Raw genomic sequence first — 12,747 nt, 5'->3', positions numbered from 1 at the left:
TGACACCTCCTCAGAATTGAAAAAAAAAAAATTATTACCTCTTCCCTTCCCTCCTACATCTGCAATTTCACTGTTTTTGTTTTTTGTGGGTTTTTTTTTTTTTGGTATTTTTTTTCTGCATAGCTCACAATCTCCAGATGCCCATTTAATAGGGACAATTTTAATTTCTCTCCTGTGACTGAGAAACATTCAGTTTTGTCTGTGTTCGTAGGATTCTCACACTTGTCTCTACTATGAGGGTCCCCTCCTGTTGATACTATTTTCACTGCCTATTCACATAATTCCAAATATCTTTCACTTTCATTTCAAAGATGTTAAACTGAAGTTGACCAGTGTATAATTTTTCCTTCAGCTCCAGAGAAACCTTTTGGTCATACAAGCAGACATTCTCATATAAAACTTCTGTTTCATTACAACTTTTATTGACAATCATCAAGATGTCTTCAGATAAACTGATCTACCTCTTAGCTTGAAAATGTCATTTTCTCTTCAGCCTGGTGAATATATATGTATCTTCCATTGCCTTCCTCAGATATCTCCAACTTAATCAAACTTTCTTATTTGTCACAATTGGAAATAGATGTTTCCACCAATGGCCCATTATATAAGCCACTACGATAATATGCATGTCCATGCATAAGAATTGAATATTTCTATGTCATTTTCTCCCCCAAAAATCATAAACCTCTAGAGGGTTAGACTTTTGTATTTTACTTATTTGTAATCAATAGCCAGAGATAAGGACAGCCTGGCACCCATAAAACACTGGATAATGTGAGCAGAACATATATTTGGAGTCTATGTTATATATAGCGCCAACTATCTAATGGGAGAGTCTTGTAAACAGATTAGGGTGGCGTTAATTGAACAATTATTCTTTTACAAGGTAAGTACTGAGCTAGAATTTAATGAAAATAGTTTTTAGAGAAAATAAGTAATATACTGAGCTAACTTTTGCATGGGTATCTACTATCTGGGTTTTTTATTGTGTCTTATTAACAAACAGATGGCAATACTTTTTTTCAGTAAACTTTCAGAAATATGGAAGAATGTAAAAGTTTAATCTTATGAAATGTATCAAAGTGTAGGATAATAAACAGGAATCAAGGTAATCAACAAGCATTACTAAGTATGTGTTTATTCCCTTTTGAAAAGGCAAGGCATTTTGAAAATATCCTGGAAAAGCATTCTTAGAAATTCCTTCACCGATTCAATTTTTTTATGAAAAAAATGTATTCGATCACCTTTCTCCTTATATTTTAAAGACAGAAAAATGTACCTAAGATACAGAAGTTAAATGTTCCCTAATTATTTATGTTATAAACTTATCAATCGTACAAATATAAGCCATGGATTTCTATCCTAATTTAAAAGATGTGCAGTTATTCTGTAAATTTGAGGTGGCTCTTTCAGGAAAATTAAAGCATTTATGCTTATTTAACCATATATAAGCTGATGACACAATACACTCTGAAGGAAAGGGAAGCGGACTCCTTATTCAGAGGAGGTTAAGCTCTGTGAAAAACACACTGAAATGATAGGGTCTTATGTAAAAAAAGGTTGTTTGTTGCTCATGTGAAAGTCTCGGGTAGTGTTTAGAATGGTAGTGATTTCCTCTCCGTGTAATATTTAGGGACCCAGGTCCCTTCCACTGGGTCCTCCCATCCCCAACCCCGCCTCCTGCCATCCGCTGTTGTTTCTGAATGAGGAGGGGCTGCAGATCCCGTAGCATAGGGGAGGGGAGTGGGAAGTTTGCCGGGCTAGGCCTGAAGTGCGGCGTTCATCACTTTCACTCTCTCCCCTTTGCACTAGACTTGGGCTCATGGAAAAGGAGTCTGGGTGCTACGGTCTAACCCACCGTGGGTTTCAGTGGGTAGCTGGTACTCTTCCCAAGTTTCCTTTTTCATCACCAAAGCGTGAATCCGTCATGTTCCTGGAACACATTAGTGAGGTGCTCCAATAGCTGTAATTTCTATTAGGTTGGTGTAAAAGTAATTGTCATTTTTTCCCTTATTTTCAATAGCAAAAACCGCAATTACTTTTGCACCAATCTAATACAGCAGTAACTGGGCTGTTGGCAACTCCTAGAAAGACTACTGTGGTAATTAATTTTGGTTATTCGAATGGCTTTTGATTGCTTTACATGTTAGATGTTCAAAAATATGTTTGGGGCAGAGTTCGAGACCAGCCTGGGCAACATATTGACACCCCATCTCCACTAAAATACAAAAATTAGCCGGGCGTGGTGACATGCTCCTGTAATCCCAGCTACTCAGGAGGCTGAGGCATGAGAATTGCTTGAACCCAGGAGGCAGAGGTTAGGGAGCTGAGATCGCGCCACTGCAGTCTATCATGGGTGACAGAGTGAGACTCTATCTAAAAAAAAAATATTGAACACGAGTGTGGAACTCATATATTGGTTAGAACAAAACTTACAAGCCACTGAGTTGTAGCTTAGGGTTCTGTCCAAAGGCTTCATTGGCAGATGAAGAAATGAAAGCTGTTAGAACTCATTCAGCAAAACTGGAGCAACATGGACACTGGACTCCAAGTTTTGGTTATGGTAGAAAGAAAGAAACTTCTCTCTGAAAAGGACAAGACTAAGTTATTAAGTAAGAAATCCATTCCAATAGCATTATTTTGATATTATATGAATATTAAGATTCTGAGGAATCAGAAAAATTAAATTAAATGATTAAGCAGTTTATAATAGCATATTAGTTCTGTAATAAAATACCAATTATTACTGTTTAAGTTGAGATATTTTGTTTCAAAGTTTCATTGTTTTAATATCTTAATTTGTCATCTTAGAAATTTATTTATAGAATTAGGTTCAGTGATCTCTCAGTAAAATTGTTTACTTATTTTCAGTTTTCTGTTTCTCTTTTACCTCATTGGTGATTTTCCTCTGTTTTAAAGAACACATTTATCATTATTATTTTTTCATAAAGTAATGAAAAACTTTCTCTACAAATCAAGACCTCTAACTGGATTATTTAAATCTACAGGAAACAATGCAAGCTAAAGCCACCAGGATTTTATCATTGTGGGATTTGGTTTTGTTTTTCTGTTTTTGGATTTGTACTTATATTGGTGTTGGTAGGAGTGTAAATTAGTTCAACCATTGTGGAAGACAGTGTGGCCGTTCCTCAAGGATCTAGAACAGAAATACCATTTGACACAGCAATCCCGTTACTGGGTATATGCCCAAAGGATTAGAAATCATTCCACTGTAAAGACACATGCACACGTATGTTTACTGCAGCACTGTTTACAATAACAAAGACTTGGAACCAGCCCAAATGCCCATCAATGACAGACTGGATAGAGAAAATATGGCATATATATATCATGGAATACTATGCAGCCATAAAAAATAATGAGTTCATGTCCTTTGCAGGGACACGGATGAAGCTGGAAACCATCATTCTCAGCAAACTAATACAGGAACAGAAAACCAAACATCACATGTTCTGACTCATAAGTGGGAGTTGAACAATGAGAACACATGGATACAGGGAGGGAACATCACACACTGGGGTTTGTCAGGAGGTGGGGGCCAAGGGGAGGGAGAGCATTAGGACAAATACCTAATGCATGCGGGGCTTAAAACCTAGATGATGGGTTGATAGGTGCAGCAAACCACCATGGCACAGGTATATTTATGTAACGAACCTGCATGTTCTGCACATGTATTCCAGAACTTAAATAAAGAACACTTAACATGAGATCTACTTTCTTAACAAACTTGTAAGTGCACAACCCAGTATTGTCAGCTGTAGGCACAATGTTGTTCATCAGATCTCCAGAACATACTCATCAGATATAACCCAAATCACATACCCTTTAAACAGCAATACTCCATTTTCCTTTCTTCCCTACCCCTGGCAACCTCCATTCTATTCTCTGCTTCTGTGCATTGTAGATTCCCCATGGAAATGGAATCCTATGGTATTTGACTTTCTGTAACTGATTTGGTTCACACAGTATAATGACCTTGAGGTTCATCCATATTGTTGCTATGGCAGGATCTCCCTTTTTAAGCGTGAAGAGTAATCCTCCATGGGCTATGTATACACCACATTTTCTTTATCCATCAATCAGTGGACATAGTAGGATTTTTTCTGTACCTCCACTGTTTTGAATAACACAGCAATGAACATGAGAACACAGATAACCTCTTTGACATCGTGATTTCCTATTTTTTTGGATATGCAAGTGGTATTGCTGGATTATGTGATGATTCCATTACAGACCTCGGTTGAATTTTGAAGCAGAATCACGTAGGAGAGGAAAATCTCTTGTTTACCAGTGATTCCATCAAGAATATTCTCTTAGAAAAATGCCTTTTAAAAGCCGCACGTAGGTGATGACAATAATTCACATTGTCACACTGCCTGATAGTTCCCGAGACATAGGACAGACCAGCTTCCTGAATCTCCCCATTTCTGTCTCCTAATTTCCAGCTCTCACTTGTTCATTAGATGAGGCCAGGTTAATGCATCAGGCCAAGTTAGCATAAAATCATGTGGTGGGCCTCGGTTTCAGTGATGATCGTTACTCAAGCTGGCTGGGTGAATGCAGTTATTTTTATTTTTATATGTTTATCATATACCAATCCATTTGACAAAATCATTTATTGGATTTAATAGTGCCTCAGGTGTGAGTGCTTGGATTTTCTAAGAATATAATAATATGTATAGGTAAATATCTTTTTCTCTTTCCAAATTTATTTGGAAACATATTGGGAATATAAATATATTTTCTTATTTTATTAGCTGATACATTCAAAAGAGCTGAGCAAAATTGAGTATGATGGCAGGGATAAAAAATGTTAAATAGTAGTCACTCAATAGTTATTGAATGAATGACAGCAAATACTTCAACACCTTCTTATCATAAATGTCAAGCAGGCTGCCATGGCAAAGTGCAATGATCATAGACACTATGACACTGTAGACTTTTACAGTACAAGAGGAATTACCTGGCTTAGACGGATGATAAGAGAGACTATATATTAAAAGCACACTCACATACAAAAAGCATATCCATTATACACAGTTTTCTAAGATTCAAATTCACAGTTATTGTTCATTTATGCACCTTTACAGAACTATAGTTCTTTAAGTAAAAGGTATTTTCATAAACGTTTCAATTATGATAGACTTTTTTATTTCCTGTGCCAGAAAATACTGATTTTCAGGCTATTTAATCTCTTATACCATTTAGAGACAGAGAGACCAAACAGAGATATAATTTAAAAGACACCAGAAGGAACTGGTTGATCTGTTTTTCAATCAAACTTTTTCTTTCAAAAGAAAAATTGAGTACCTACTATGGGCAGCACACCGTGATACACACTGGGGATTTACTGGTGAGTCCAACAGATTGGTCATGCTCTTGTGGAATGTACTGTCTACAACCATCATACACAAATAAAAGCAAAGATCTGCTGTTAATATAATGATGAGGCTGAAACTAAAGTCAAAGAGAAAAGAAAACTCAACAAGAAATGCTATAGTTAAAAATTAATAAAAGTAAATGCTAGATTTCAGGATATATAGAGTCCTTTTTCAAAATGAGGAGTGGCAATGGTTAAACAAGTTTTTTGTCTGAAATAACATAATGTAGAGCACTTATTGGGTTTAATGTGTGTTTGTATGGAATGACGTGGTCATGGCCCTCAGAATTTAGTAATGACTATTTTTGGAGAAATATTAGTATTTCGTCAGCTATAATCACTGACAAAGGGTGGGAAAGAATTTGTTCTCTCTCTCCTTTTTGTTTTGAGCAATTATTATATGCCAGAGACTGTAGTAGGGACTTTATAGAATTGCCATTGTATCTGTGCATTTGTCCTCGTATTACTGTGAAGACTGAGCCTCGGAGAATCTAAAATGACATGCGAATGCAAGAATCTGCACCCAGAACTTTCTAGTTCTACGTTCTGCTCATTCTACTGCAATAGTAAAAAAATGTTTCTGTTCATAAGAATGATTACTGTTTTAGGAGTAATCATGAAATTATTTTTATCATATATAACCCATAATTAGGAATTTAGAGATTGGTAGGCTTGTAGGTTTGTAGGTAACATATGTAGAAATAATTTTTTAACTTGTTTATGGACATAATTTTTATTCTTAACTTCAGACTGCAAAGGTTAGAGCCTGAGTCTTGCACGCCCATTATTAAAATGAATTTCAGTTACACCTCTAAATACAGTTCTCTCCCTTATTCTAGGTGGATATGTTCCAAAACCCCGAGTAGATTCCTCATACCTTTGACAGCACCAAAGCCTGCATGTACCATGTTTTTTCCTATACAGACGTACCTCTGATAAAGCTTAATTTATAAATAAGGCCCACTACACTTGCATGTTATAAAGTCAAATAAGGACAACCTGAACACAAATGCTGCAGTACTGCAACCATGAGTCTGAAAAGCCATATGGCTACTAAGTGACTAATGTAGATAGTGTGAATCCACTGGACAAAGGAATGATTCATGTCCTGGCTGGGACGGAGTGGGAGGCGCTAGTCAGAACAGCTAGCAGTTTAAAACTTATAAATTATTTATTTCTGAAATTTTTCATTTAATGTTTTCAGACCTCAGTGGACCACAGTTGACCTTAGGTAACTGAAACCACAGAAAGTGAAACTGCAGATGAGGAGAATACGTGAAACATTTAAGAGACTTTATGTTGACATGAGAAAAGTATTCTTGAAATATCCATCTCGACTTCTTCAAAGTCTTCCCTTTGCTCTACGTTCTATTGCCTAAAATAGTTGTTTAAATGATGCCTAATAAAAATAAAAAGAATACCTTAAATGAGATGATGACCGTTAATCTTACATTAAGAGAAAACAATCATTCATGTTTTTAAGCATCCTGTTCGGGGATCACAATATGAATAAATTATCTAGCAGTAATTCTCTCTCTGGCACAGCAATATTATAGAGGATATTAATATATATGTTTATATATACACATACATATATATGCATACACATATACATATACACATATATGTGAGATATCATTATGTGTCATGATACTCCTTTTCTTCATGGTTGTCCCTTTTTATTTTGTTGTTGTTATTATATCTTTTTTGGCCCACTGCCTCAGATGTCATAACCCAAGGTAGTTACTCCCAAACAAATAATAATAACTTCCATTTGGACATCATCAACCTCTTGGTGCATACAAATCAAAGGGTCAAAAACAAGGGTAATCGTTCTCAAGTTGTAAAAGATCACTGGTTATAGAAACACCTTTGTTTAGTGCAGAGAGCATGGAATAAGGTTACTCCACAGACCGATTAATAGAAATCCTCCAGGCAATGGACCTCTACCCATGTTTTCAGTAAGTCAACATGCCTCCTTTTTAGAAACCTGTTTAAAATTGCCAAACATAACACACATTCAGAAACTGGCCAAAAGTAAAATTTACAGCTCAATTCTTTATCGCAAGAGGAAAACCTGCACCACTCCCACAGTGTCCATAGCTAGAACATTTACTAACACCTCTCACTTTCGTCCATCTCTCCCACTCAAAAACAACCAGTTCCCCGAATGCCATTAGAACAGCTATCCTGTTCTTCTTTTTAGTAACAGTCTATGGCACCCAAGATAAACTCTGTAGATTCCTTCATCTTAAATGTTTCAATTTACACAAAAGGAGTCATACTCCGTATTCTCTTGTTTCTGGTGTTTTGTTCAATAGTTTGTTTACACGATCTACGCAAGTTTTTGTCTACAGTAATAGTTCATTATTTTTTCGGGCTATGATATATGAACACATTTGTCTGAATTTAGTATTATATATTTAGTGATTCTACTGTGTGGTGGTTACAGAATATCCCTGGTAACCTATGCACAAAAATTGGCATAATTGACACTCACTGACGATCCATTTCTATGATCTCTCTTACATGATGTTTATATTCACTAAGCCAACCTCTCCCTGGAGTTGCATCCTCTTCAGAGACATTGTATTCTCCCAGCCTCTTTATACTTTTCACCTAGTATAACTTCTCCTCTTCAGAGACATTATATTCTCCCAGCCTCTTTATACCTTTTCACCTAGTATAACTTCTCCTCTTCAGAGACATTGTATTCTCCCAGCCTCTTTATACCTTTTCACGTAGTATAACTTCTCCTCTTCAGAGACATTGTATTCTCCCAGACTCTTTATACCTTTTCACCTAGTATAACTTCTCCTCTTCAGGGACATTGTATTCTCCCAGCCTCTTTATACTTTTCACCTCCTACAACTTCTCCTCTTCAGAAACATTGTATTCTCCCAGCTTCTTTATACTTTTCACCTCCTACAACTTCTCCCCCTTCTTTCTCTCCTGTGGATGTCCTCTGGGATTTAGTTCATAGATATCTGCTTTTTTTCTTTCCATGCATACTACCCTAGATAATTTATTCTCACATCTCAGCAATCACATCTGTGGTAATGAATACAATACTAACCATTGCTTTCCCTTGATATTTTCCATTTACCTGCTTAACAAATACATTTACTTTAAAGATCTCAGTATAGCTCTTGTATGCAAATTTACTTCCCTTCCTTCCCTCTCTTCACCTTTACTTTCTTATTTTTCTAATATTCTTGTCAATGCCCATATCAACTTCACTTTAACTTCAAATGCGTCTATTAAAGTTATTCACTAAAATCTGATATTTATAACATACCTACTCACAGGGGCGATAAATATAATGAAGTAATAATGTATTCCACTGTTGACCTTTTACAGAATTAATATCTTTGTTTTATTATTGCCCTCTTATATGTTATTGCTTATCCACCTTGTTTAAACTAGTTGATAAAGTAACTCCTTGAAAGTCTTGCTGGTTCTTGCAATTTACCAAGCAGGACCTTCAGAATCACTCTTTGTGGAAGAGCAGTTTCATCTGTCAGATGTGTGCATACCTCAGTAAAGCAATGAGAACCTGACCCCTCTCTGCAGACTTGCCTGCTTGTATTGTATCAGGAAGAGCTCACACTTTCCCATATGGGCATCTCCCTGGTTCTTAATCCCAAGCCTTTTTCATGACATCTTTTACCTGGGCTGCTTTCTTCTTTCCTGTGCTTATCCAGAATCCCACGATTTATTTAAGACTCACCTTGTTTGTGAAGTCTTTCTGAGGCTCCTTAATTCTCTGTCTTGCTTTCCTTTGATGGCATCTTCCTGTTGGTTTTGTTTCTTTATCTTGGTTTAAATCCCTAAACAGAAATGACTGCATTTTAAAATTTCATTTCTGTGTCCTTTAGCACTTTCATCAGTGCTGTATTCTTAATAGATCTGTACTAGATATTTCTATGCCTAGATAATTAATTAGAAAATGTTTCAATTACTTTTTTTTAATTCTAAGGAATTTAGCTTTACAGTTTGTATAGAACCACTGGCCATGTGCATGTAATGTTGAGCCCTCTGATCTAAATCGTTTTCATCTTCATTGCTATTATTTTGACTTCTGGGGTGTAGTAAGCATAGAAACCAAAGACAATTACCCTTAGCTGCAAGGTCTCCAGGGGGAATCTCGGTAATAACTCGGTTAGCTTGGCCAACATCCTCTTCTGTAAAATGAAGGTTGACTACTTTTAGAGATTAGAGTTGATGCATTCAGAGGGTTTAGCTAACTGTCTGGAACCATAAAGTAGGTACTCGATAAACATGAACTCCCTCTTTGCAGATAAAATTAGAAAGAAGTAACTTTATTTTACCTTGACAACACTATTTTGAATGAACTATTTTATAATTTATTTTATAATCTTTCTGCAAGTTTCAGTAAGAGTCTGGACATTTTCTCCTATCCCTCCCTAAAATTCAATTTAATTAAGTGATTTAAATCAATTTTAAAATTAAAAATTTGAACTAAAATTCATTTAAAAATTAAGTAAATGCCTCTGAAGCATGCATTAATATTATGAACCGATTTAGAAATATATACAAAAATATGCGCATGCTGTATAAGATTATATAAATACATAAGAAATAAGTTAATGTGTGTGTGTCTAAATATTTAAATAAAATAGAAATCAACCTCACTCACAAATAACCTTGGAAACAAGTAGTTTGTACTTTGATGGAAGCTAAGCAAGGGTTGAGTCAGCCAACAATCATCGTGCAACCCCGTCTGCTAGGCATTGGGTTAGCGTTAACAGTAGAAAGATAACCGCGTGTCCCTCCCCGATTAGCTTACTTTAAGTCCCACAAAGGACAAAGTGGATTATTTCCATGTTTGAGGACTAAAATAGATGTATAAGCAGGGTATCTCACAAACATGAAGGACACTTCCAGCAGATGACAATGAAGCCTGGGGCTGCGGGACGTTTACTGCACTTGTCATTTTACACGCGGAGACGTCGCTCCTGTTGTGTCTTTGGGAAACCTCACGGGCAGTTGCAGGTCTGTGTGCGTGAGGTTCTTGAAGGCACCATGCATTCAAACGCCAACAGGATGCCTGCGCATTTCTAAGACTACACCAAAGAAAAAGAAATTATTTTTCTACCGTTGATTTTGGAGAGCTGTGCTTGCTACCAATCTTTCTGCTAAGCTTCAGACCTTACACATATTTCTTGCAGAATTATTTCGGGGAGCTTTGTGCTGAAAGGAGTTGTGTATTTTTAGCTTGCACACTCTTTATGCTCTGCCTTCCCTTTAATTGGAGTATGGTAATTTCCTCACTGGGGCACCAGTTCCCTTTCTCACCTGTCTTTACTTAAATGCCTGCCTTTGCCTAAATGGCAGCATCCACCATGTGTACTCCACTCATCCGTCTTTCCTCCCCGTTCCTCAGTGGAGCTACTATACACAGAACAAGCTGGATTTGGAAAAGGAGACTAAAGAGAGATGACAGGTTATAACTGTGAAACACAATTGGGCCTGGAAAGGTTATGCATAAATTGAAAAGCGGTTAATATTTCCCCCCAAAATACAATTATTGACGGCATTTATTAAGAACTTTATTTTTTGTAGCGCCAAGCCAGTGGCTATATAAATAGATTTACTTTGTCAAGTGAGAGATAATCGTTTCAAAATTCCTTGCTTTGGGTTGCAAAGAAGTAATGATATTCAACATCATGATGAAGTTGAGTTTAGAGGAAGTGAGCATCCAGGAGTAGCACAGTCTGGAGGCCAAGGAAAGGTAAAAGACCACATGCTCTGGAATATTCTACTAAAAGAAATACCAAAAAACTGAGTCAAGGGCTATAGACAAGCTGTCTGGGATGTCATTGCTGCTGAAATGTTGATGGCGTCTGTCTAGCAGTACTCACAGAAGCGGGAGAAAGAGACAGAGAGGAAATGGGTATTTTTTTTTTTTTTTTTGTAAATGTTTCTTTTCAAGCCTTATTGTCTCCCTTTCCTTTTGTAGCTTTGTAAGCTATTAGTTTGCTTCCTCCAGCCTCTGTGCCTGCGCTCTTTGATTCACAAAACAAGCATTAAATGGTCTGGAAAGCCTGGGAAAGATCTGTCCTGATATTGTAAACCTTCTGTGAACTCATTTTTCTAAACCTTGATTACCCATCAAAAGTCCATGTCTCAGGATGTCTCAGCTCTAAGGAAATGCTTTCAAAATGACTCCCAGCTTTGTTCCAAGCAAGTAGCTTCTTACTCATTTTCAGCTGATGATTGAATGCAAGTGCTGTGCCTGCTTTGTCAGAGTGGCAGGATAAAGGGAGGGGGAGAGCAAAAGGAGCTATGAGACAGGGAGAGGAGGAACAACCCAGGAATCACAATAACAAGAGAGCCACACCGAGCAGAGAGAAGGCAGGGAGGCGAGGCGAAGTTCAAAACAGAGGTCATTCAGCCGTGTTAACATACTCCCTGGTATATTACCCGACTTACAAGTTCCACAAACGGAGATTCCACATTCTTTTGGCTTGCCTTCCATAGAATGTCCAGGTTTTTATGTTGTCTTTCTGAGATGGCACATGAATCTCATCAGCTCTCCCCAACCCCCTGTCGGGATGGACTCCTGCGCTGCTGATCACTGGAGACAGTCTGAGCGGAACCTAAGGAGTCTTTTGATCTTGAAGCATTGTTCACACTTCAATCCACCTTATCCCAGCCACGGACTGCTGTTGTGCACAGATAGCAAAACTGAGGTTGTTTTTTTTTGTCTTTGCAAAAGTGAAAATGAGCAGTATAAACATGGAATTTAAATTTTCTCTTCATAGTATGGTTTCAAAGGAATTGCAAGTCAACAAAACTAGGTATTGCTACTTTTCTTTAACTTAGCTCATGTATGCCAAAATTTGATTGGCATCATTTAAGTGGAACAAAAGAAAAAGAAAACAGTGCCAATTAAGACCACATTAAGTATCTCTGTAGGAATTACACGAGTCTCAGTTGCTGAAGGCCAGACTATTTGCACTTTGGAATACTTAGAACTTTGGTTTTTGTCATTTGCCATGTAGAATTTATCCTAACCTGGGGTTAGGAGGGTAAGATGGAGGAAAAAACACAGAAAAATTAAATGAAATCCACTTACATTAATAATTCTAATATTTGTTGATAAAGAGGCTATGACAAATGTTAGCTAGAATGGGCTATTAAGAAAATATATTTGAATGTTAAAATATTGAGTGGAGATCTCACCAAATCAACAATATAACTCTCCTATAAGGAGGGAAGCTAACCTTTCTTGGGCCAGATAATTTGCTAGTATTTTACTTACATTTTTATCTCATCTATTCTTCCAAAAGGTCTGCAGCATACATTTTAATATTTGCACC

The 12,747-nt window shown here is 36.9% G+C and overlaps 1 protein-coding gene and 1 long non-coding RNA gene across 3 annotated transcripts in view; one reads left to right on the top strand and one right to left on the bottom strand.

The window, feature by feature from the left end:
- Positions 1 to 12,747, top strand: part of CSMD1 (CUB and Sushi multiple domains 1) — a 2,071,408-nt gene that overhangs the window by 480,331 nt on the left and 1,578,330 nt on the right. The gene's annotated exons all lie outside the window — the stretch shown is intronic.
- Positions 3,235 to 9,637, bottom strand: LOC129524302 (uncharacterized). Its single transcript, XR_008668073.1, has 3 exons — positions 9,520 to 9,637; positions 9,132 to 9,231; positions 3,235 to 6,800 (listed from the first exon to the last, which is right to left on the bottom strand). It is a non-coding gene; the product is annotated as an uncharacterized lncRNA (long non-coding RNA).

This window comes from Gorilla gorilla, chromosome 7 (genome assembly GCF_029281585.2).
Source record: "Gorilla gorilla gorilla isolate KB3781 chromosome 7, NHGRI_mGorGor1-v2.1_pri, whole genome shotgun sequence".
In the NCBI taxonomy this organism is placed as follows: Eukaryota; Metazoa; Chordata; class Mammalia; order Primates; family Hominidae; genus Gorilla; species Gorilla gorilla.
The sequence above is the reverse complement of the archived record's forward strand: the minus strand, read 5'-3'. Positions and strand labels throughout refer to the sequence as shown.